The sequence below is a fragment of the Lontra canadensis genome, unplaced genomic scaffold, assembly GCF_010015895.1.
Source record: "Lontra canadensis isolate GAN:19392208 unplaced genomic scaffold, GSC_riverotter_1.0 scaffold9, whole genome shotgun sequence".
Lineage (NCBI taxonomy): Eukaryota > Metazoa > Chordata > Mammalia > Carnivora > Mustelidae > Lontra > Lontra canadensis.
Genome location: NW_022631003.1, coordinates 25,361,213 through 25,388,023, shown reverse-complemented (window position 1 = coordinate 25,388,023; position 26,811 = coordinate 25,361,213). Strand labels below are relative to the sequence as shown.

At 38.2% G+C, this 26,811-nt stretch overlaps 1 protein-coding gene across 15 annotated transcripts in view; it reads right to left on the bottom strand.

The window, feature by feature from the left end:
• Positions 1-26,811, bottom strand: part of PLEKHA5 (pleckstrin homology domain containing A5) — a 229,737-nt gene that overhangs the window by 145,824 nt on the left and 57,102 nt on the right. Inside the window, exon 1 of one of the 15 annotated variants that reach the window (XM_032855106.1) lies at positions 5,072-5,217. The exons of the other annotated variants lie outside the window; for them this stretch is intronic. The gene's annotated coding sequence lies outside the window, so the exon portion shown is untranslated. Of the gene's footprint in view, positions 1-5,071; positions 5,218-26,811 lie in introns of those variants that run through there. 15 annotated transcript variants of the gene reach the window in all.

Sequence of the window (26,811 nt, the reverse complement as noted above, 5' to 3'; positions counted from 1 at the left end):
TTTATTCTGACCTGTTGTCCTTTGTTTTTATTACTCCAGCAGATGACCCCTGAGGAAATCTAGGTTACAGGAAACTGAAAATGTTTATTTTTTTTTAACAAACAGTATTTATTTGAGAGGGAGGGGCTTAGATGAGATGGGGAAGCCGACCTGCGGCTGAGCAGGGAGTCCATCACAGAGCCCGATCCCAGAACCATGGGACCATGACCTGAGCCAAAGGCAGATGCTTAAGGACTGAGCCACTCAGTGCCCCAGGAACTGCAAGTGTTTAGAGTGAGTTAGGCAGAACTGAAGCTACACATGTGGTGTATTAAAAGGAAAGGTGCTGGCAAAGATCTGGATGTGAAAGTCCAGGAATAATGTGGAGAAAGAGCAGAACTAAAGAACAGAAACCCTAAACCCTGATTCCTAGACTAAATGAGCTATAAATTCAAGAGAGGACTTGAGAAAAGGTTGCTGAGAAGAAACTAGATGAGAAAAGAACCAGTAAGTCAGGAGCGACAACTAAGAGACTGCGGATGCAAGTTCAAGACGATGTGAAATCGAGCGGGAATCTGGGTACCATCAACAAAACACTGAGGAAATGACAGACAGAGGTTAAACATACAACAATTTGCTGAGTATTTGTTTAGTGGCCATCTATTAATGGCCTAATTAAAGAGCTAAGTTATGTCAAGTTAGGGTAAGTAATGGCCACTGTATATATACTTTTGATGTACCTGTCTTAAATCACTGATACCCCTGAGAGCTCATTAAAATAAAGTAGTCTTATATCAAACCAGCTAGCTGACCTTGAATTTGTCAAAAAGCCACTGATAGAAGAACAGTATTAGAGAGAAGCTAATGTACGACGGTCACGGCCCCAGTGACACAGTATTTGAGGTACCTTTCCAATGCCGACCTATGTACCCATTCAATCTCTAATATCTGAACAGGGCTACAATAGGCCAGACGTCACCATATTTTTAATGGATGAGCCATTACAGTTCAGAGTTCTGGGGTATAAGTAATTATAAAATTCTATCAAGGTCAATGAAGAATTATTCACAGCTTAAAAGAAAAAAGTCCCTGTTACCTCATATTATCTGCTCATTTATGAAGATTATGGTATGGGGTCTAATAATTTTAATATGTTTCTTAAGTTATAATGGTATAAAAAGGGTTTTGTTTTTAAAGAACAGCAATCTTCATAAAAGTAGAGGACACAAAAACAGAAAATATAACTTTTTAAATGGTGGTATTGATATAGATTGAAAAACATAAAAAAGAAAAAAACTTAATTCAATAAACATTTAGTGCGTGACAATTATGTACCAGGCACTGTTGGGTTTCCACTAATTTAAGAGTTCATCTTTCACTAAATGTGATTTTATTTATAATAACATTGTTTGTATAGTAATATGAACAAATTTGAGGTATTTCTTTAGCCTAAATATTCATCATTTTGTCTACAAGGCCAAACACAGCTGAAACACACAGGTATTTAGCAATTATTAGAAAAGTTGACTAAGCAGGTGAGACTCTTTCAACACTTTATCATGTATATATTCTGTATTTATTTATTTAGAGTATGGGAGAGGAGCAGAGGGAGAGAGAGAATATTAGGCACGTGGAGCCCCACACAGCGTTTATCTCATGACCCTGAGATCACAAGCTGATTCCAAATCAAGACTTGGACACTTAACCTACTGAGCCACCCGAGTGCCCCTATGTTCTGGTTTTAAAAATAAGTTATAGGGGCGCCTGGGTAGCTCAGTGGGTTAAGCGTCAGACTCTTGATGTCAACTCAGGTCTCTATCTCAGGTCATGAGTTCAAGCCCCACACTGGGATCCATGCTGGGCATATAGCCTACTCGAGGAAAAAAAAAAAGTCACATAAAGAAAGTCCAAGTATATTATTATTTATAAATCAGTATACTTCTGTGAGTCAGGTATTTAAAGTAGAGTAAGTAAAATTTTGAAAAAAATTTAATACAGAAAAAAACATTAATTGTTTGGAAGGGGTAGTAAGGAGACAAGCATTTATTGAATGCTCTGTAAGTGACATGCTGGGTTCTCTATATAAAATTAAAAACTCATAATCTAAAAGACAAACATTGATGTTTCTGTTTACTACTGAAAACACAGAAAGCAGAAAAGAAGATACTTGCCTCAAGTCACAAGTGGCAAAGCTAGATTAGAACCCAGGCCCACCAGATTACACATACTACTAATTCACCATTACAAACCATATTTAAAAATTGATTTGTTTCTCTATAGGAGTAACCTAGGAGTAACTTTAAGAAAATGGATGAAAACTTTTGAGATTATCAAGATCTTTACTAGGTCATATTGCCCCTCACCAAATCCCTTACACAGTGTTGTTTATTGCTTATACTTTTAGTGTTTGGGGCTTTCAAAAATGTCATTTCTGCTTATGTCACTCATACTGTTCCAAATCTAATCACACCTCTAACTGTACATTTACATTGTATTTCTAAATCTGTTCTTCTAAATGTAAAATGAGAGAAGAACTGAGGCAATTTCCTAGAAGATCGAAGCAAACCCATAATTCTTCCACTTATCCATGTATTTCAATGTAAGTGTTCATATTCATAATTATTTAATGTTTACTAAGTGTTTACACCATATATTGGCTTTTCTTTTCAAAAGTAAACTATATTTCAGAGAAAGTTAAGTTCTAGAATAAAATTTAACAAGATGTTAAAGGCCAAGAAGTTCTGCTCTAAACAAGCCTTTATGGCCCATTATTCCCCAAATTTACTTCACCCTCGAACCCATTTTCAGGTAAGACCACTTGGGATCTTTAAGCGCTACTGACCTTCACAAATGTTAGGGAACTAAATTATCCTTAATTGGTAGATGTTAAGTAAGTGAGTAGACGAACTTAATGATTTGGAAATGAACAAGATATACGGGTATGTGCTTCACCTGTAGAACCTGGCAAAGAAATCCTTGTCATCAGTCGCTCTTCTTATCATATTTCCCTCCTTTCACAATATTTCTCTATATTTTTCTTTAACAGACTTCAATTGATTATCAATTTCTCTCTTCTTGAAGATCTATGAAGGTCTATGATTAGAGGCAAATGGGACCAAATACTTAAGAGAAAATAGTGTAAAGTATAATTCTGCCACGGAAATTTCATGATTATTTACAGACTAGGGTAAATATGTATTAGCAAAGTAGTTCCAAAGATCACAGAGGACTTACACATTTTTATTTTTACACATTCAAAGTATTTTTAAAAGATATTATTATTATTTTTAAATATTTTACTTACTTACTTGACTGAGAGAGAGACAGCAAGAGAGGGAACACAAGCAGGAGGAATGGGAGAGGGAGAAGGAGAAGCAGGCTTCCCACCAAGCAGAGATCCCAGAACTCTGGGATCATGACCTGAGCCCAGATGCCCCTAAAAGATACTATTTTTAAGTAGACTTTACCATTCACATGATCCACTGAATTAGCCAGCCAGGTACCCCGAAATATTAATTAAAAAAGGAAACATTTGATAGGATTGTGTAAAAGCAACACTTGTTCGGTTTTTCCCCACAGCAGCTATCTGTGAATAGCTTACAGCCCGCGTGAATCTTTGCAATAGTCCAAGAAATAATCTTATTACTTTAGAAACCTTAAATGAGCCTATTATTACCACAGTAAAGTACTATACTAAAAATAAGTGGAAATAAACAGAGTGTGCATGCTGCCCAAGGTCACACAAGTTGAGTCAGAATGTAAAAGTGGAATAGATTTCTTGAATATTGTCACTTAATCGTCATCTTTAACTGGTAACCCTCCCTTTTCATGAATATACGAGCTTAAGTATACACCCACCTCCTTCACATGTGCCAATCCTGGAAAATGGCATAGTGGGGGCAGTTCACAAAATAAAGATATTTCAGGAAAGCATCACATAATTGCCTGGCATTTGAAGGCACTAAGTCTTTAGTATTCTCTTCCTAGTCCTCCCACCCCACCACACTGTTTTTCTAGAACTCTTTAAAATACCTTCTATACCTCAAATTCCCTACCTGACATTTTACTAATAAACGTGATTTTTCTCAAGGAAATAAATTTGGTAATTTTACGCCTTTTCTTCAAATCTTTAAAAACATGTAATAATTTGTCTCATGCAGAGCATGTAATTTTAATTTCCAGAATACCCTGAAGAGTTGTCTGCCAAGTTTATCTATGATAAATAGAAATCAAAATCATGTTCATTATGAAATAATAATTTATAGACTTTAAATATTATTTGATATTATTAGAACATGATATGGAAAAAATGCACAAGAACTTCCCCCTTTAAGTTCATGGTAAAACATGAGCACTTGGATAACAAAAACAACCATAAAACATTTCCTAGCAATCACCATAATATGAGCTCAAGAGAAGTAAGAAGAGCCCAAAACGGCAAAACTATTATTACACTCCAAACACTTACATAGCTACTTCAACAACTAAAAACAGAACGGATTCTAAATATGAATACTGTATAACTGGAACACATTTCACAAAGTGTTGTCAATCTCATTTTATTTTCGGGTACTGTAAATGACCAGTTATATTATAAAGCCAACTGATTTTTGTATCATCTATATAATAATATGTACATACAGTATATTATATCCTCTCATTTTCTTTCAAAAATTCTTGTTTTATGCTAAATGACTCTTATCTGCTACTTTTTAAGATAAAGTGTAAAATGTGAAAGTAAAAATTATAATTTCATCAAAATACAAGAACAAAAATGCTGAACTGTCCAAACAGACAAATCCTGAGCTCCCTGAGCACACAATTCTGCCAGCATTATTCAGCACCAGTGAGCAAATGAAATTTGTGCAGAACACGAAGGAGTATCATCATAGCAATTTATGAACTTGTCATCTCAGAAATGTACTGAAAATATTTCAAAAGAGTGAGGTCTGGGCAGCAGAAACAATTTTCTCCCAATCTCAGCGAAGCTACTTGCTACATAAAGCTTCAGCTTAGTACAAAACAGGCAGCAGATAAAAGACACAGCCTTGCAAGGAATTACAAAATAGAATAAAACAGCTAATTAACTCACCAAATAGCCTTTTGCTAAAAACCTGCATTCTTCTTTTTGTCTCAGGCTTCTGGTTTCCAAAGACAAATTATATGCCCTCTGACAGAATGATGACAAAAGGGCACACGGTGAGCTCTTTCCTGCTCTTCCCCCTAGAAGAAAACTGAACCTCACTGCAGTCTCCAAGAGTAAGTACTTCCTATGAGCATGCTCGGTATCTAATTTAAATGACTTGGTATTTCATCTCAGCATGTGATGGCCTACTTCCAAACAGACCCAGAGAGCTGCAAATTCAATCGAAGATCATTAACTGCCATAAACTAAACGGAACCGCCAAATGATAATTGATTTGTTTTTGACTTTGTGATTTTTGTGGTTCATTTAACTCGATGTGCCTGGACATAATTATTTCTGTACTTTAACAAACAAACAAAAAAAACCCCCAAATCCCCAGGTTTCGATATTTCATTTACTATGTCAACATAAGTATTTCTCAAAACACTGGAAATATCAAGGCATGCAGGATATGACCCCCAAAAGTAAATGTGACCACTGATGATTTAGGCAAACCATAAGCCATTTATATTTCCCTTTTTAACCTCTTATTCTGTACTCCTGGCTATTCACCAAATAAAACAATCTGAAACTATCTAGTAGTATTTCTATTTTTCCTTTGGAAATATTAGTAAACATCAATAAACTGAAATGTTCAGTATCTTTATTAAGTATGTCTACTAACTTCAAAATATAGCAGTACAGATTTTTCTCATCTACAGATTATACATTATATAATATACACTTATATAATAACAGGCCTCACCCAAATGTTGATAAAGCTATAAGTAGGATTAATATATTTTTTTGCATTTTTAAGAACAATTTTTACAAAAATACCACACAGACAAAACAACAAAATAGTCTGCATATGTATGCTTATGTAATCAAATAACTAATTTGCCTGGTATGCTGAGTAAGTTGCTGCAAAGGCATATCATTTTGCATGATGGAAATACTGTCAAGAAGCTCATGGTGACCATTTAAATCTTTCAGAAGGAAAAAAAAAAAAACCCAGCACGGCAGATACGGCCCCACCAAAACCATGCAGACAATTCTCACAAATCCACTTCCCATTTTCACCTTGGGCAGACAAACAAAAATAGAAAGTGGTCATACAGCTGACAGACTCCAAGCTTGGGAGAGCAAACCACAGGCAGAGGGGGGCTAATACATCTTTATCTGGGTCCATACACTAACTTATGATTTTCCTTTCTTCACAACCAGTCTTGATTGCTTCTACACTTCCCCATCATTAAATACTTAACTACCTCACACACAAATGTCTCATTTTATGAACAGTAGCCTTGCTTCCCCTTCCCTCCTGAACCCAAATTAATATGAAAGACCTGGGAAAATAAGAAGGCACAAGAAACAGACAACCTCAGTGGCCTATGAGGTGCCCCTCATAGATGGTGAGACAAGATCATTAAGAGGCTCAGAGAAGTCATAAAAAATAAAACGTTAAAAAGGAACACGAGAACTGTTTATGGAATCACACCTACTTAATTCCAACACCTTCCCCCCACCCAAAAAAAGGTGTTCAGTTTAAAGAAAGCTACCAACACATCATTTTCTTTAGCATGCTACCAAAGCAACTCATCACTCCCATTGCCAATGAGTGCTAGGTAGGTTGAACTGCAAGGTCTGCAGGCAATGCATGCTATATAAGCATTCTCTCTCTCTCTCTCTCTCTTTCTCAAAAAAAGTGCCCAGTACAAGAAGCACAGAATAAAAAGCAAATACCAAGAGTCGTACAATGTATCAAACAGAAAGTGTCAACATGTATGCGTTTTGTGTACTGCTAAGTCTAATAACTTTTGTGTACAATGTGTGTCAGGGTGAGGAGTCCATAAAAACAATTTCTAGAAAGCTCTGCTCTCGGAAGGAGAAAGGAAAGTTCTTCAGTGAAACCACATCTATTTCTGATCCATAAATATTTACTGAGAACGTGTTCTATACGAGCATGGTGCAAGGCAATGCACAGTGGAGACAGAAACAAGGTATGGACCATGGGACAGAGTACATGACACTAACAGAAGATGATCACAGCAAAGGAGACATAGATGGTCTGCTGCACTGGGGAGTTTAGAGGGACGAGAGAGAGCATTTTGATGAAGAAAATTTAGAGAAGATTCCGGGAGGGGGTGACCTTTTTGAAATGCTGTAGATGAACACTGAGGATCTGGACCAGAAAGAAGAGGCAGGGAAGAGGAAACAGCCAGGCTGGAGGCAGACGAATAGGGCTGGAGAGGACTGGGGAGTGGTGTGGGGACTGAGAATTGTGGAACTGGTGTGAGCAGTGGGAAGAAGTGTAGGGTGTCAAAACTGGGAGGAGAGAAAAGAGGAAACATAAGCTAATATTCAGGGAGATAGAATTTGGAAGCAGATGGCAAGGGCTTTCTATCCTGGATAATGAGGAGTTAGGGTCAAGTGCTCAACAGCTGAATGGAGGAGATAACTCTGGAAAGACAGGCAGATAGGAAATTAGGTAAAAAGAGGCATTAATTCCAGCACATTGTCATAGCACGTCCATTTTTTAACTCACGTTTTGAATTCTTCTATATCACTTAATAGGTCTTTAACCCGAATTATCTCTCTCTTAAACATTTAACTTTGGCATTCTGATTTAAAATTGAGGTCATCTTGTAATTACATTTACCTTTGATCTTAATTAGAGGTCCTTTTTCCCCCCATCTTTATCTCTCACCACTCATTCTTTAATTTGCTTGCTTACCCTTTTTCTACCTACAAAATTTGAAAAAATGTTTCCCAAATGCTACTTTGATAAGAATGAATGAATTCGTAAAAATTCAACAAAAGATACAATCTATTTCTACGACAAGTGAGTAATCTGTGAAGATTTACATAGTCTGGTACACTGCACGCAGACACAGGAGGATAGATGGATCACTCCCAGACCAGACATACTTCATTCAGTATTCAGTATTCATTCACTGAATAGTGAACCACAGGGAGAAAATGGGAGGAGGGAGAATGGAAGTGAGGACACAAGCCTTATTAGACTGTGATCTGTCGTCATTTTGTTTTTTACCATAGCTCACAACAGAATCATTTGTGTGGCTGAGAAAGAACTCAGGCACACACATTCAGGGTCCCAAAGGCTTTCAATGTGACCAGGGTGGGGCCAGACATTATGAACTCTCCACAGGATTTTGAGTTTCTTTGGGGAAGAGCCATGTTCTAGGCACTCACTAGTGCACGGGGTGAGATGGACCCAGAAATAATCACAGAGTACTGATGCTACACAACTCGTTGGCAAAAGATTCCTATTTATTGTTTACTGCCTTCTCACTCAGAGATCCTCAGATGGTATTTTACCCAAACAATTAACAGCAGTCTCTCAACTACTGGTTGAGATTGTATTTTTAAAAAGTGGAAGCACTTTGCTTTTTAAAAATATTCATTCTTAATATAATGAAATTAGAAATTCTTTTCAATGTATATACCAAGAAAGTGAGCCCCAAGAACTGTACAATGACAAAGAAATAGTAAGTAAAAAGAGTCCCAGGAGCATATATTAATAAGAATCTTGGGCAAAGGCATACATTTTGTATAACAACTTGTTGAAAAAACCTGTAAATTTTAAAACATTTTTGTACAATAAACTTAAATATCCTAGTGACTTTTATTGCAGTGATAAGCCCTTAGCATCTACTTTGCATGTGGCAAGATAATGAATAGACCTAACGATACATTATTTTGGCATTTAAATGGTCCTTTGCTATAGACAATGCTAGACTATAAGAAAATCTCTGGTGTTTTACTAGAAAAACAAAAGCAAACACAAAACAATTTTGCTTCTGTATAAAGATATAAGAGAAGAGTATTTAAAAAATACTGTATTGTAAACAAGAAAAGAAAAAAGGAGGGTGGGGCAGGATTATTACTTCCTATTTTCTAAAAGGGACAGACCAGAATTTCTTTCTTTCTTTCTTTCTTTTTTTTTAAGATTTTATTTATTTATTTGACAGACAGAAATCACAAGCAGGCAGGGAGTGGGGGGGGAAGCAGGCTCCCCGCTGAGCAAGGAGCCTGATGGGGGACTCGATCCCAGGACCCTGAGATCATGACCTGAGTCGAAGGCAGAGGCTTAATCCACTGAGCCACCCAGGTGCCCCCAGACCAGTATTTCTTAATGTCTCTTCCCCAAAATCAGAATAATAGTATTTTTCCCCCATCCAACCTAAGGATATTCTTAATTGGTTAAAGTATTATCTTAAGTATCACAGAAATTTGTAACTCTTAAAAAAACAATTTGTTCCCTTTTGTTCATTTATTCATTCAGTCTACAAGTATTTAGTGAGCATCAACTTTATCAGACACTGCTGTACATGTTAGGGATACAGTGGGACAAAGTACAGACCTCTCACAGAGCTCACAGTCTCATGAGGGAAAAGACTCAGTCAATGATATAGACAATGGTGGGGACAGGGTTATACAAAGAAGATGGGCTGGTGACAGAGTGAATGGATGGTCAAGAGACCCGAAGAGGCAGCATTAAGGCAGCTTGAACACTGGCAGTTAATCCCAAGGCTTCACTGTTAGCACATCTGAAGAGGAGGAGGAAGGCCTCCAGTGACCACAGTGTGGTGGGGCTGAGGCAACAACGGTGAAGAGACGAACGAAGTCTGAGAGGCAGTGGGTCAACTAGTGTTAGATTTATAAGCCGGAGAAGGGACTCTGGGTTTTAATCTAAGTGCTGTGAAAGCCACTGCAAGGCTGTGGTATGATCTGTTTTGCAGTTTTATATTTTAAGATGTCGTCTCTGGCTACAGTGCAGAGAATGGATTGTAGTGGGTCAAGGGTAGAAGGAAGAGAGAAGTTGAGAGGCTGCTGTTACTGTTTGGGTGAGAGAGACAGTGGCACAGATGATCAGGGATACTTTCTGAAAAGGAGGGGTCAAGAGGGCCTACTGAAAGACTGGAGAGGAAGGAAGAAGGGTGAGTGAAGGTGAGAAGGAAATTAAGGATGCCTGCCAGGTTTTTTGTTTTTCTATTATGTCTAATAGAAACTATGTGGAGAGGTCAGTGAGCAGAGACTTGGGAAAAGGTCTAGGTGGGAGCTGTAGAAGTATTTATGCATATGGTGTGCAAAGAGCCTTGGAAGTCAATGAGGTGACCTAAAAGAGAATACTATGTTCTCATCCATCAACAGTGCCTACTATGGCCCTGTGCTAGATACTTGGTGTATCTGTGGGAAAAACAAAACAAAACAAACACAAAATCCATATCCTTGTCCTCACGGAGCTTATACTCTATCAGAGAAGATAAACATAATAAATAAATAAACTATGTAGTACGATAGACGAGGCAAATGCTATGAAAAAAAGAAGAGGTCAGGGATGTGGCTAGGATAATGTGGGTCAGGGTAAGTCTCATTCAAAAAGTGGGATGGGAGCAAAAAGCCAGACAGAGTGAAAAGGTCAGTGCCAAGGCCCTGAGGTGGGAATAAGTAAGATCCTACAAAGTAAATTTCACTGGTATACCTGAAGAACGCAAGTGAGAGCAGAATGGCTACAGCGAAGGAAAAACAGCCAGTAAAAGAGTACCCAGAAAAGCAGCAAGAAATCCCAAAGTGCATGATGTCACAGAAGCCAAGGGAAAAAAAATGTCGAGGACGAACTATGCTGAATGTTGTCAAGAATGTGAGTAAGACCAGAACAAGGAGGTTCTCAACATTCAAAGAGCAACGTGGAGTCAGCTGTCTCTGCTGAAGGGCAGGGAAAGGGGTACATTCGGCAAGGGGTATATTCATTTCTAGAGGTAATAAGACTAGTTGGCTCTCAGGACTTGACCAAATTCTTGATTGACTGCAGCCAACAAACAAGGATTTAAAAAATTTATAAATTTCCAGTCAGTTTCATCAATCAATCAATTCTGGCATCCCAAAAGCCCATTCTGCTAATTTTCTCACCCCATTAATTATAAACCACCCCGAAATCACTACTCTAAGTGATTTTCATAAAATAAATGAAGAAAATCACCGATAGAAGAAAAGCTGAAAACCTCTCAGCCAGGGTCGCAGCTTCAGCAGCAACATGGTCCCAACAACCACTTGTTGAGAACCCCTGCAGGTATGGCCATATACGACTGATCCTTCTCTTGCACGAGAACACTGTCAGGTGGGTTTTGCTATTCACATTAGTATGAGGAAAGGTGAAAACACACAGATGTCATCCAGGGCTGTGGTGCCCAGAAACTGAAGGAAGGGGTAAGAGAGAAAGCTTGTTTTTTTTCCAGCTCTGCCACAGTGTCACACTCATCTAAAAAAAGAGGGCACACAGGGGCAGGTTTCCTTGCTTTGTTAGGCATTCTTCCAGCTAGATATGTTAATGGTTATTCTTCACAGTTCTATTATAATCATTAACATTGTTGTATTAGCAAATAGACAACTTTCTTGATTTTTTTCCTTCCTCTCTCCTATCCAACTATCCCTTCCTTCATTTCATAAATACTACTACTACACAGAAGTAGACGCTCTGTACTAATGCATTTTAGACAAGTCAGTTTTCTAAAATAGTATTTTCCCAAATAAGCATCACTGTTGTATAAAAAGCATAATTTACCAATGTATCAACAATGATCACAGAATTTTTGTACTTTATTTAAATAAGTCACTAAAATGACACCAGGAATTAGGTTAAGTACCTTAACACTTTTTTTTTTAAGATTTTTATTTATTAATTTGAGGGGGGGGAAAAGTTAGTGGGAGAACCAGATTCCCTGCTGTGCAGGGAACCCATGAGGGTTCCGACTGAGCCACCCAGGAGCCCTGGTATCTTAACATTCATTTGGAAAAACTGCTTTCTGATAATTCATGGTTCAATTTTTTTCACTACATATATGTAACCATATACATTTACATTCTAATGACCTATGAAGAGTCAATTTAAGTCACTTGTAGGTGGTAATTTATAACTTTTGATTGAGATAGCTCATTCCTAAATTATTAAAGGTTATCACCAACATATAAATTATAATGTGCTGATAACTGAGAATAGAAAAAAAGGAGTTTAAGAAAGGGTCAACAAGAACTCATGACACAGAAACAAAATCCCTTTCAAGAAATTAGACTCAATGGGTGCCCGGGTGGCTCAGTGGGTTAAGCCTCTGCCTTTGGCTCAGGTCATGATCTCAGGGTCCTGGGATCGAGCCCCACATCGGGCTCTCTGCTCAGCGGGGAGTCTGCTTCCTCCTCTCTCTCTGCCTGCCTCTCTGCCTACCTGTGATCTCTGTCAAATAAATAAATAGAATCTTTAAAAATAAATAAATACAAGTAAAAATTAAAAAAAAAAAAGGAAATTAGACTCAAAATATCATTAAGGTCATGGAAAGAACACAACCATTGCTTTTTAAAAACTAGATTGAGAAATAAACATCAGTCATCTCATTTAGTGTATGCAAGGCAAACACCAGATGCTCATTAGGCCAAGTTATACAAACAACAACAGAGAGAAAACAAGACCAAAGTCAAGAGAATAATCAATAGGAAGGGCTGCATAAATTAACTTCTGGACTGTGGAACAGGTCGCGCAGCTTTTAAAAATAATAGGTGAGAAAGAACTGTGTGTCCTGTCATGGAAAACATCTATGAGGTACATATATTATCTTGGGTAAAGGAAGCAGGGAAGAGAACAGCAAATATTAATAGTACGGATAAAGGCTACTTTCATTTTTTACTTTATACCGTTTGTGCTAAATTTTTTCGATACCATGTGTTAGTTATGTAATTAACAATTAAAAAAGAGAAAGGAAATGGGAAAGGGAAGAAGGGGTGGGAGGAAAAGAAAAGAAAATGGAAGGGAAATAACAGGAGCTGGGAACAAGATGACAGATTTATGGGCTGGCAGTGTGATGTGGAGACATCTGGAGTGAGATGTCCCCAGTTGGAGCCCTACTCTGACTACTGAATTTGGGCAAATTAAACTCGCCAAGGTTCACTTTACTCAAGTGCTAAGGGAGGATAACACTATTTTTTACCCTATGGAGTTACTGAGAACATTAGATGAGCCAATTTTGTGAAATGCGCCCAGCACAAAGCCTGAAATGGTGTGAGTGCCCAATCAATGGCAGCTATCACTCTTTTCTAAAATTAAAATGCAAAAATAACTTCACCTCTAAATCTTTTCCTCTTGATACCATAATCTTAACATATATTCTGTTTGGTATAAATTCTCCCTAGTTTAGAAAAGCAGGTTTTAACAATGACCACAAAGTCATTCTGGTTGAAAGACATATGCTGGTGGTACTATCAGAAATACATTTCCCCTGGGATTTCCTCAGACACCTGCATGTGAGCACCTAGCTCCTTGTCCTTGCTCATACAGCACTGAGCCCTAAACTTTGTGCTAATCATCTGGAAATTTCACTTCTCAATTTGTCTGCTGCATATCATGAAGACTGTTAAGTACCTGTATCTCAAGTCATTCTGCAGTAGAAGGGCAGAAAATGGTTATTACTCATGGGCATATTCTCAAAACTGTACTTCCACGTTAACAACAACAACAACAAAGGCGAAACTCTAGCCATAAACCAGAACAGATTTCGAAGTAAATAACAAAATTCCTAATGTCTAATTCAGAGTAAGAAATAAATTAAAATGTTTAAATTGGTTTTTCACAATAACCTAATTCAGTCAATATAATGTTCACATTTGCTTTTCAAATGCTGGCTTCATGTGTTCCCACATGGGCCCTATTCGAAGCTCATGAATTTTCTTAATAAGCGAAGTCTTGCCTAATGAAGCATTATTCTTGCAAATCCTACAATATTCTGTCCCACCCTCTTCTAATTAATATAACTTTTTTCTAAAAAAATTAAAAACAGTTAACATTACACTCTCTCTTATGTTTAAAAGTTCACTTACATGCTACTATCCTTAGATTTATGCATCTCATCAACTTTCCAAAACCTATTCTTGTATTTAAAAGTCTAAAATCTAGAGTAGGCATCAATAAACTTATTCTTCAAGGGGCACCTGGGTGGCTCAGTGGTTAAAGCCTCTGCTTCGGCTCAGGTCATGATCCCAGGGTCCTGGGATCGAGCCCCGCATCGGGCTCTCTGCTTGGCATGGAGCCTGCTTCCTCCTCTCTCTGCCTGCCTCTCTGCCTACTTGTGATCTCGGTCTGTCAAATAAATAAATAAAATCTTTAAAAAAAAATAAACTTATTCTTCAAAGGATAGTAAATATTTTAGACTTTGTGCACAGTCTTTGTCACAAAACTATTGCCTCTGCTGCTGCAATAGGAAAGCAGTCACAATGTGGAAACAGAGGAATGTGGCTGTGTTCGAATAAAACTTTATTTACAAAAACAGGCAGCATGCTGGATTTGGTCCACAGGCCACTGTTGCCAAACCCTAACCTATAGTATCAATTAAGTAGAATGCTATGACAATCTTCTCTACTCTTTAGAGGTTAAGTAACACATATCTTTGGCCAATTGGTTTAATAGGTTATTTTACTTGTTAATGATTAGTATTACCAATTTTACTGAGAGTAAATTATTTTCTATTCTTACTAATTTCATTTAGGGTCTTCCCAGTATTTAACTAATTTTTCATAATTCTGTGCTTAGCTAACTAAACAGAACTTGCTTAATCATTATTTCATAAAGAATCCCAATTTCTGAAATTTATCAGTTTTTATACCTTTAAATTCTCTCCAAAATTCCTGTGAGAAGTAGAAATGTCCATACTTCTCTGTAAATGCTTTACAAAATTCAAAAATAAAACGAGCATTTACAGGTTTACTTTTTCCTTCGTTAAAAATTCAAGGCAATCATCAACAAAGCTATCTGTCTATGGTGCAGCAGCTAGTCTCTAAGACATGTGCGAGGATCCTCACCTCCTGGTATTCACACCTGTGCCGTCCCCTCCACTCCAGCTTCTGCCTTGGTCTCTTGGACAGCTCACTCTGGACAAAGCCTGGTGCCAAGTCATGAGGGCACGGATCCCTGCAGAGGGGTCCACATGGAGAGAAACCAACTTGCCGGCCACATGATCCTCCAGCTGAACCTTTCAAACTTTCAGAGACTGAAGCTCCAGCCAAGATGGAACTAAAACCTCGTAAGACACCCGAAGCCAGAACTGCCCAACCAAGCAGCTCCAGAATTCTTGTGCCATAGAACCATGAATAGTAAGAAAATGATTATCGTACTAAGTTTGGGGGTGATTTGAGGACACAGAAGATCCTCCTCATCTGATTAGATTACAATTTAGCTTATTCTGTATAACCCAATGAGTATTTTGGTTCATGGCAACTGCAGTTGATTAACATCTCCTGTCTTGCAATGAGAGGAGTTCAGCAGACAAAACCAGTATTACCAACAACCAACTGGGCTGCATAGCAGGGATGACTGTTTGGTCTTTGTTCAACAGCATTCACCGTTAACTCGATGCTTGCCATGTGGAAAGTTCTGTGTCAGGATATCAACATAATTTCACTTCTCCATACAGGCACATGACCCATGATAACAGTTACATGCAAAAAACAATCCCTATTTCACTTCCATTGGTGCCTATTGGTTACACAGGTCAGTATTTGTAAACCCTGGTCTAACCCATTAGAGGATAATGAAATACAGTTAATGGGATGCTTTCTACCAGCACTTAAAAATAATGGAACGGAAGAGATGATACAGGTTACACGGGGAAAGTATTTTTTCATTTTAGTTTATATATTAAAAAAGTATTTGTATGTAGACAACACACATCATGCAATAATATGTATTTCTGACTGTGGATTATGGTCAAAAAGTTTAAAACCAGTGACATAAAATACCAATGGTAACATCCTTAGGAACTAAGGATGAGTCCCCACATTCTCAGTTCTCACCCACCGTGTTCTTTTCCGACTTCTCTTCTCCCTGCTTGCTGAACTCCTGGGCTTCACCGTGAAGCTCATTTTATTTTCATATTGAGATTTTAAAATCCCTGTGGAAATTGGCTCTGGCCCAGGTGTTTTTTCCTAATCTCAGTCCTGCCCATCTTGAAAATAGGGAAGTCCCTTCTCCTTGGGGATACCCTTATCAAAAACCACTTAGCGGCTGACTCAAAAGAGTGAGGTAAGTAATAAGAGGGAGATAAGGAACTTGAAATGATCCTGAGACCGTTGAAATTTCTGACTAAATGAATCATATTCACTTCTCCAACGTGTTACAAATAATTAGATACACTGGGCTTTTAAGGTTGGTTCTCTATAATGCTCCAGAAACAATTATATCCGCTAGGTGGACTTTCAGATTGTTATGACTTACAGTACATAAAGTTCTACGCTTTTACAACACAGACTGCAGACATAGCAAGTATCCTGAGTCCAAGAATTATCTCCCAGCTCTCTCTTCTGTAGCGCCTGGCACAGGCTTTGCATTAAACTAATAAATGAACAAATATATATATGTATATATATTTTAAAGATTTTATTCATTTATTTGAGAGAAAAAGAGAGCACTTGAGCAAGGGGAGGGGCAAGCAGACTCCCTGCTGAGCAGGGAGGCCAATGTGGGGATAAATGCCAGGATCCAAGATCATGACCTGAGCCAAAGTCAGATGCTTAACCAACTGAGCCACCAAGATACCCCATGAACAAATATTCTTCAAAAGAAATTCTGGAAAATTAAAAAAAAAAATTATCCAATCAAGTGGTAATTCATTTACTTATTTATAATGCTTCCAGAGAAAGGCATTGTTATCCATAAGGAAGTTTTCCTAGCATTAAACCAGTATTTCTACCACTGAAAATAAAAATACTAATAAATAGAGCTGAACATTTCTTTGAACTAATAGAAAGATTTTGAGATTTTTCCAAAATGAGTCAAGATAAGCAAAAAAAAGGTCAGGGTAATGATTTTATTGTGCACTGATGGTTTTCTTTTTACCAAAGTGGCACAATGAAGCTTAAGAGAAGCTATGGGAAAAATGATACTAACACTCAGCTGATTAATAACTTCTAAAAAACAAGCTACAAAGAGGAAATGGGGAATCAACATGCTGTAACCAGACCTCAACATTTAATAAGGAAATGGATTGATGTCTTTGGAAAAGCACAGAAAAGCAAGTAATCAAATTCCTCTAGAATGAGATCAAGAAAAGAAGGGGTGAGGGGTGCGCATTAAATCACAAAAAGCTCTAAAGAAAAAAAAAAGTTCTGGGTTTTTCCAAAGTTCATTTTCTAAGCAACATTCTGATTTTTATTATTCAAAAAGCAGTTGTTTTTTCATGTCAATAAAACTTTAGCACAGCTATCACTGTGCTAAACAAGGCTTAAGAACTTGTCCTCCAGTCTGTTCATTGGCCTAAACTGCAGAACACGTTGGCACTTGCCAAATTTATTTTTCTAGCCCACTCCAAGTTCCACACTAGTATACTCAACTGCTTGCCTGAAATCTCCCTACTTGGGTTTTCCCACAACCATTTCAAACTTTGCCTACCAAGAAGTGATCTCTTGACCTCTCTATCCTTCAATCCACAACTCTTCCCCACTCCCCATCTTGCCTCACCCCCCAAAAAAGAACATACCATTTTTCTTGTTTCAAAATACGTAACTTCCAACCCCATTGCCAAAGTCACAAGGCTGAGAATTATTCTTCCCATGTAATCCAACAAATCCTGTGTGCAGGATGTCTGAAATCTCTCTCCAATTAGTCTACTTTCCTCTTTCTCTGCTGACACTCCCTTAATTCATGCATCACCTTTTCTCATTTGGAAAAATGCAGTAGCTTCTTAACCATTCTTGCATCATTTAATTCTCCACCTCGTAGCCAGAGTAATACACAAAATACAACTCTCCCACTGAAAACCTTCAGTTTCTTACAGCATCTGAAATCGAGTGCTAAGACCTTAACTGGGCCATAAGGCCTTGCAGTGTGGCCCCCACCTCACTCCTCCAGGGGATCCAGCTGCTTTCAGACCTATGGATCTTTACAGCCTACGAGGGTCTTCCCCAGCAAACTAACTCCCCCTACTTATCTTTCGGGTCTCAGCTTAAGTACTTAAAAATATACTTATATATTTACCTCTGTGATTATTAGTCTAATGTCCATCCATTTCTCTTTTGTGCTGACAGCTGCAAAAATTCAGTGACAGTGCCTATTTTGTTCAACACTGATCCCAGAAGCCACCAGTGTCTCTGGTATACATAACAGAAGCCCAGTAAATAGTTGTTCAGTGAAAGGACTTTCCTTTAAATTTTAGCTTACCACTAAGATTACATCATGCCTTTATATATAAATTATAAATATAAATAATCACAAGATAAAGTAGAAATGAATAAACTAATAAGAAAAGAATACAGCCAATGAAATATGTTCTGAAGCAAATAATCTCAATGTATAATGTATTATAAATCCATCCACTTGCCTTTTGGGATTACAGATTTATGAATATATTAATTTTATAAGTCAAATTTGCAAAATAAGACCATAATGATAAACAAGCATTACAGGCTATTATATAGTTATTCCATGGAAACATTCACTCTAGGTTGGCTATTACTGGAAGCATCAATAAAACTGCAGAGACAGGAACAGCATTTCTAATATGATTTGTTCCTAAAATGGTACTGAAATGATTAGATGAAAAACAGATCAATATGATTTTAATATTTTAAGTTTTTTTTTTTTTTTTAAGATTTTATTTATTTCTTTGACAGAGAGAGACACAGCAAGGGAGGGAACACAAGCAGGGGAAGTGGGAGAAGGAGAAGCAGACTTCCCGCTGAGCAGGGAGCCCGATGTGGGGCTCGATCCCAGAACCCTTTGATCATGACCTGAGCTGAAGGCAGACGCTTAATAACTGAGCCAACCAGGACCCCCGCCCCGAAGTTGTTTTTATTTAAAAACCTCAATTTCCCTTACTGATTTATACTTCCTTTTATTTAAAAAGAGAGAGAGAGCAAGCGCACAAGCAGGGGAAGTGGCAGGCAAAGGGAGAGGGAGAACCAGGCTCCCCACTGAGGAAGCATCCCGATGCAGGACTCTGGGATGATGACCTGAGCTGAAGGCAGATGCTCAACGACTGAGCTACCCAGGTACCCCTTAAGTTGTTTATATTCTCCTATATTTTTCTTTCTTAGACATTCACAATGCTGAAAGTATCAATGTTGTATTTTCAAAATGAACATACCTGAAAACAGATGTTATTTATGAAAAAACGTATTAAGACAAAACAGAGGACGAAAATAACTTGGGGGGAAAGTAGCAGAGAAGAGTGAAACTTCAATTTTCCTTACTGATTTTACTTCAAAGTCTTGATGTTCTTAATACTGAAGTAAAATTCTGGTTTAAACACTTCACTCTCGGTTCTGTTTATATCTGATCTTAATAATCCAGCAATGTTTAAACCTGCATACGCATGACGTGGGCACATTCTCCTTATCACCCAGCCAACTGTATTATTCCCATTTTTCATCATGACACTGAGGAGACTAGCAGAGTTCTGACAGCCTTAGACCCAGAATAGCGCTCATTGCTCAAACTAAATTAAAATATGCAAGTAATTTGACAAAGAAATCTTTGAAAAACAAGCAGTAGTTTCTATGAAACTGGTCTACCATCACTAAGCATTCTCTCTGCAGAAATATTTCTCACCACTAAGTGGCACAAAAACGTAAATTGAAACAGATCACATTTTTAAAAAATTAAAATGTTCCAGTCTCATATTCACATAAGTATGTCCTCATAAAACTAATTTCTCTTACCGTTCTTTCCCTATTTTCCTAAGTACTCCATTTAAAAGTATCAGCTTGGTAACATGGAGAACTTAACCTTCTCCCAGGAGAATGAAGAATGAAAACTGAAGTAATGATGAGCTGGTCTGATTTTCCAACCCCATATTTCATTCTAAAATACTTCCATTTGAAGATTTACTCACATCTTCACACAGGCCCGAAGTCATTGCCTACAGAGTACAAAGTACAAAGCCGGTGATTTCTCATGTCCTGGTACTCAAGGCCTGAAGCAGATCCTCTGCACGTGAAATACACCTGATTGTCCTATGCAAAGGATCCTGCAAAAATGACAAAAGCCTGCTTCTAAGGATAGATTACTGAAAACACCGTGGCTTCCCTCTCGCTCTCTCCTGAATCACTCACTCTGGTAAAGCCAACCAGATCCTCCAGATCCTCCAGCCCCAGGGACTATAACTCTGACCAATATCTTGATAGCTAAATCACTTCCCTAATTCCTGACTCACAGAAACTCTGATATTACACATTTGTTGTTTTAAGCTGCTAAGTTTTGAGGTAAATTGTTAGGCAGCAAGAAAACGAAAACACCATACGTCATTTTTCACCCATCACATATATAACCAATTCGAAGCTCAGTAGGCCTAGAAACGTTACATGTAGATAGGAAAACACGTTGTAACCTAAATACAGGACCCCAAAAGTCAGATTTAGACATATTGAAAGTACGCTTTTTCGAATTCCATTTGGAAGGCTTCAACTATGTTAACTATTGGTACCAAAGACCATGATGCTATCGCACCAGACAGGTACTAATGAAGACCGTCATAAAGAAGATACCCATTACATGCTTGTTAAATCTGTAAACCAATAAATGATGCAGGAATAAAAGAAACAAATGATACCAAGGCTGGTAAGAGTCCCTGCACACATCTTTATTACTTGTTTGCAATGTTTCTTTCAAACACCAGAGGGCAGGAATGGCACACTGTTCTTTGGCCTACTAACAATGCCTAAAGCAGGAAGTATTTAGTAGAAATAAAATAAAAATTCTGCACAAATGGAGGAAGAGAGGAAGGGATGATGTGTGTTAATAAATGGGGAAAGATTATGTCTTGCTATGCTGTCCAAAGAAGCTTTCTGGAGTGTAAACTGAGTTAAAATATAGGACTTCATATACTAATATCCATCAGTACTAATTAATATATTTCATAATTCAGTACTAACTCATTAAGGGTATTCTGGAAAGGGAAAAGAGCAAAAAACCACAGAGGCTGGGAACATCAGGGCAGTTTCAAGGAACACGTGACCACAGCATAGGGAATGAGGACGGGGACTCAAATGCAAGCTCAACTTTTTACTCTTGCTCCATGTGTTCTACCCAATTAGAAATTAGTTGGTATTTTTCTTTTCTGAAATGTCGGTTTCTATAGGAAACTGTAAATTTAGTATATTAAATTCAGGCCCATTCTCACACCATCCACAAGTGATAAAATCAACTTCCTTGTTCTGTAGAACCAAAACAGGCATCATTATGTACCTCATAGGAGCTACATCCAAAGCAGGTGCAGGGTCCAGAAAGAAATAATCACCCTCTCTGTGGCCAGACTCATTAACTCATACCTATCAAGTGACCACAGATGTCACAATGCTCTCTTAGATCTTATTATCACAGCGAGCATTTCCCAATTGCCCTATTATTTTTAACGTTGCCTTGCAGCAAATAGTTCTTAATGAATATATTTTTCGATATCCATCATATTCTACTGAATCAGAAGCTTCCTCCTAATAACAAAATTAACAAAATAATTTTCCCTTTTCTTCAAGTTATTCAAGCTAGCGAGAGTCAGGGATGACTTCATATTCATATTTTATGAGGCCTTTGGCAAATTTTGTTGCTTTTATGGTTTACGGTCTGATTCCTAGATCTAAGCATTATGGTTGGCAAGAATATTTATAAGCGGATAGAGACAAATAATGAATAAAGTGGAATCCCAACATTTCACAAAGGATATCCTTGCTGAAAAAAGCTGAAGGAGATAAATGGGTTAACTCTTGATTAATCTAAAAGACATTAATAAAAATAATCCATCCCCTCAACTATAATAAATACCAAGATATTCTACATATGTTTGTAGTAAAGATCAAATTGTCCAAAGGATGACCATTAATTAGTTAATGATAACAATACTGAATCTGGATTTATGGGGAAAATGTTAGCAATAATGTTGAACAGAATAAAGCAGGTCAGGGGGCCTCTACAGATAGATCTGTATACCCCTGATCCTTTGCAAAAGTACATAAGGCATTCTCTAGGAGAAAAGAGACTCTTTCACCTTCAAATGACAGAAAATCACATACAAAATAGCTTAAGCAAAAGAAGGGAATTCACTGACTCAAATAATTGAAAAATCCAAAAGTAGATCAGTGACTCAACTCATATGATAAAGGTATGTTATTTGTTTCTGCTCCTTCCCTCCCCTGTTCCCTCTCTCCCTCCCCACCCCCTACTCTCAGAGATGCTCATCCCAGGAGGGCGCAGCTCTCAGGCGCTTTTACAGCTTCAACCCAACAGAAGAGATTCTCTTTCTTCAGAGCTTCAGGAAGTCCCAGGATCAAGTCTCACTGGCCGAGGAACATCTTGTACACACCCCTGAGCTCAGGTCTGCAACAAATACTCATCCCTAAGACCAGGCCTGACAGTGACGAAGGAGTTACTATACAAGGAAAACACAGATTAGATTCTCAGGAAAAGGAAAGAATAAAAATAAATGTAAGTCATCTATGTACATCCAGTCTCAGATCCCTGAATGCCTTTCTCCAAAGTTAAGAACCAGTATAAAAAAGGTTTAAAGAAGAATAGGTACATTTCTAACATGTTACCTTAAACCTAACGCTGCACCACATTGCTCATAGTTAAATAACCAATATCCTAATCAAACCCAGTGCCTTACGCGGCTTCCTCAATTTAAAGGCACAGCATTTTCCTCCACTGATTCCGTAATTACCTCTTCTTGAAGTTCTGTCTTCTGACCTGGGCTGTACATGAGTCAGGTTCTACGAATTTTCTTTTTCAGGCATTCATTCCCTACTTTCCTCCTTTCTTCTTCTCTCTCTCATTCTATCACTATTCTATCTTATTCATCACTTTCCTTCAAATGACACTCACGTATTATCTCCAGACCAAAAAAATATCCTTTAAAAAACCCTTCCATTGCCACATTTCTAAAAACCAAATATACTACCTCAAAGCCTAGGTGTCCCACCCCAAATACTCAAAACAAGTATCTTCTCTTTCACAAAACCAGTCCTTTCTCCCTCGCAGTTCTCTCTCTGAGAAATGATGTGCTCACTTCAGGATTCAGCTCAGACATGACATCTTCCATGAAGCCTTGCCTGTCCTCTCCCTGTCCTCCCCCTCTGGTGGGGTATGTGCCCTCACAGCGCCCTGCAGGTCCCATGCCCACTGACAGTACCTCTGCCATTTCAGTTTCACGACTGGTTCACTTCCTGAGTTCTTACGTTCGCCTGCATGCTTGACGGGAAGGACCCAGCCGAGTCCTCCATTGTATCCAACGTGCCAGGCAGAGGGACTGGCACGTGGAAGGCTCCCAATGAATGTTTAATGGAAAAGGGGGGGGGAACGTAATTTTTTTTTAAGAAACTTAATTTTTATTAAAGATCCACAAGTTTAAACTATTTACTATTTGCTGAAAAGGACTGGCAGGGAAAAAAAAAAGATGTGTTTGAGTTACCATTTGAACAGACTGTGTCTTGGTAAGGTCAAGGCAACAAGACTGCTACCAAAATCTGTAAAATAAAAGTCAGGCACCAGAATTAAAGGGAAAAATCACGACTTTCTTTTTTCCTTCTTCTTAGTAAGCCCTCGGGTTTAAAAAAAAAAAAAATGTGGCAGACATGGAACACTACGGAACTCTTCTTTCTCTCTGAGGGACTGGTAACAACATTCCATCAACAGCACCAGCTGTACTTGCTGTCGAGGCCTTAAATCTTTCCTTACAGGTATCAAGCATCCCAGCTCCAACCCCTTGACACACCAAGAGACGGCTTTCTGAGACAGAGCTGACTGGGAATGACTCAATCCTTTTAACTCAAAGCCTCTGCTTCTTGGTGATATTCCTCCTAACTGTGGAAGTGTCTTTAATCATTATGACCTGAAGTCTGAGAATTCATTATTTACTAGTTTCTATGACACTGACCACACTTACTTAATGTCTCAATTAAGAGATTAGTGATCTAATTAATCTGAAAGTCTAAATTTCCACGTCTTTAAAATGGGAATAAGATGAGCCACCCACAGGGTTGTTAACAAAATCAAGTGGGGGAACAGGAAAAGCACCTGAGGCACAGGTGGTGTTCGTGGTCAGAGGAGAAGTAATGGTGACAGAGTTCCAGCTGCACTCATACAGGACGCGGAAGGTCTGTGGATTCACTAACACGCACGTCCTTCGGAGTCACTCGGAAGCAGCATTCTGGAAGCTACTCCAGAGAGGCATTATTCATACTTATCTTGTGCACACAATTCTGAAAATAATCCATGCCTTCTCACGACTCCTAAACCTGTGTAAAACTTTACACACACTCTGAACTCTCCCTTGCTCGTTCCCCACACACCCCCCGGAATTTCCTTCATGTCAATCAAGTCATGAAGACATTATTTTCATTAATGTTTTTGTATACTTTAATAAGCAACCACTGGTTCTCTGTTTCACTGCTATGCACAAACTTAACTTATAAACCTCAACATCGCTCTTTGGTTTTCTCCTTAGATTAGTCACATCAACCTCAAGTAGCTCAGTCTGTACTGTTTTTAGCACCATTACACATAACCCTGGAAACCCTGTCCTACTCAACCTAGTCCTTGCCGGCAATCACTACAAATACAAAAGTAAATGTGTCCTATTTCTGGTATTTTATTTATAAGTGTTGGGTTACAGTCCATATATCCACACACGCATCCATCCATCCATCCATCCATCCATCTGAGGCGGGGCCGGTGTGTCTGTTTGAAGACAAAACATTTCTGGTATTTTATTTCCTTTCCATACTTCTGAATGATTCTAGTGGGGATGCAAAGGGACACTGATTCGATATCCAGCAGGCAACAGAAATTGGATGAGGAGAGGGATCTAGTCCATGTCACTTCATCTTATTATGAACAAATGGGGAGTACTAAAATTAGATTAAAAAATAAATTTTAAAAAGTAAACTTCAGCTTCTAGTATTAATTATAAGCAAAACTATCCGGAAATTTGTTTTCTTAAAACTACCTTTTTCCACAGAAATTTTGTCATTTAAGTTTCCATATATAAAAACTTCACAAAAAACTGAAGCTTTTCCTTTTGGGGAAAGATCAACTTATAAGAATAAACACAATCAAAACATTAAAAATGTCAAAACTATTTCTCTCACTGGCAATAACAACAGAAAGTAAGTAACAGCTTGGATGGGAAAAAACAAATCTGTTGCACAGCTCAAACTCCAGAAATGTAAAGAGAAAGTGCCCTCATCTGGCCAAACAAAAAACTTAACATCCTCGGTGCACATACCAACTTGCTCAAGCATAATTTTCAGGGCTTTAATTGGTACAGAAATAAATCTGAAAGTCTAAAAAAAAATAAGTAGCAAATCTAACAGTATAAACTTTTTTGCTGTCTTCTACAAATGTAACTATTTGCTGTTAAAAAACAACTACTTAACCATAAAATATAAAAAGTATAAAATTACACAATACAGTCTCTCCCCAACTGGATATATTAGAAATGTAGTAGGAAGAATTTATTTTGTTACCAGTCCTCTTCTTTGCAAATCATTAACTATAAAACAGCATAAATAACTTTATATCCTAAGGACAAAGTTGAGTTACGACTTTCATATACTATTATCTGGAAAAATATATCTTTGTAAAACTTTAGAGTTCATAATTTTTTTCCTGAGCATGTTAAAACTAATATGCCATTTAAAGTTAAATGTTGGTAAACCACTTATATTCTGAGCTGACATCTCTGCCAAACAGACCCAGCAGAGCCCGGACCAGAAATACCATTTTCGGCAGCGCTGTGACACTAATGTTACAATTGAAATGTTACAGATGAGTAATCCTACCATTAACAGTAACGATGATGAGACAATACTAATATTAGAAATCACTCAAATGTTAGCTACTTGCCAGGTCTTGTAGGAGGGAGGCAGAATGCTACCTACCCAGCCCCAAAGGAGTCCATGGTCTAATAACCCCCAGAACCTATGATGAGGTTACCTCACTACCTCCAGACAGAAAGGGCTTTGCAAATGTGGTTAAAATGAGGGAGCAAAGATGGAGAGACTTTTCTGCATTATCTGGGTGGCCCAATGCAATCACAGGGGCCCTAAAAAGTGGAAGAGGGGGAGGGAGGAGAGTCAGAGGGAGGTGTGACTATGGAAGAAGGATGGGAGATGCAACACTGCTTGCTCTGAAGATGACGATGATGATGAACCAAGGGTAAGAGCAGCTCTAGAAGCTGCAAAAACAAGCAAATGGATTTCACCCTAACAGCCTCTGGAAAGGGACACAGCCCTGCAACACCCTGACGTTAGCCCAGTGTGTCCCGGGTCAGACACCTGACCTAGGGAACTGCAAGGCAATGAATGAGTCTGTGTTTGTGCTGTTTTAAGCCACAATGTTTGTGGTAATTTAACAGCAGCAACAGAAAACTAATACACTGAGCTAAACTCAGTTACTCCTCCTACTAGTGAGGTAGATACTATTATTCATCCTGCTTTATTGTTTTAGATTTATTTATTTGAGGGAGGGAGGGATGGGGAGAGGGAGAGTCAGTCTCCAGCAGACTCTGTGCTGAGTGTGGAGCCCAACATGGAGCTCGATGGATCCCAGGATCCCATGACTCTGAGTTCATGACCTGAGCCAAAACCAAGAGCCAAACACACTTCACTGGCCGTACCACCCAGGCGCCTCATTAATACTACTTTAGAAAGAGTAAGCT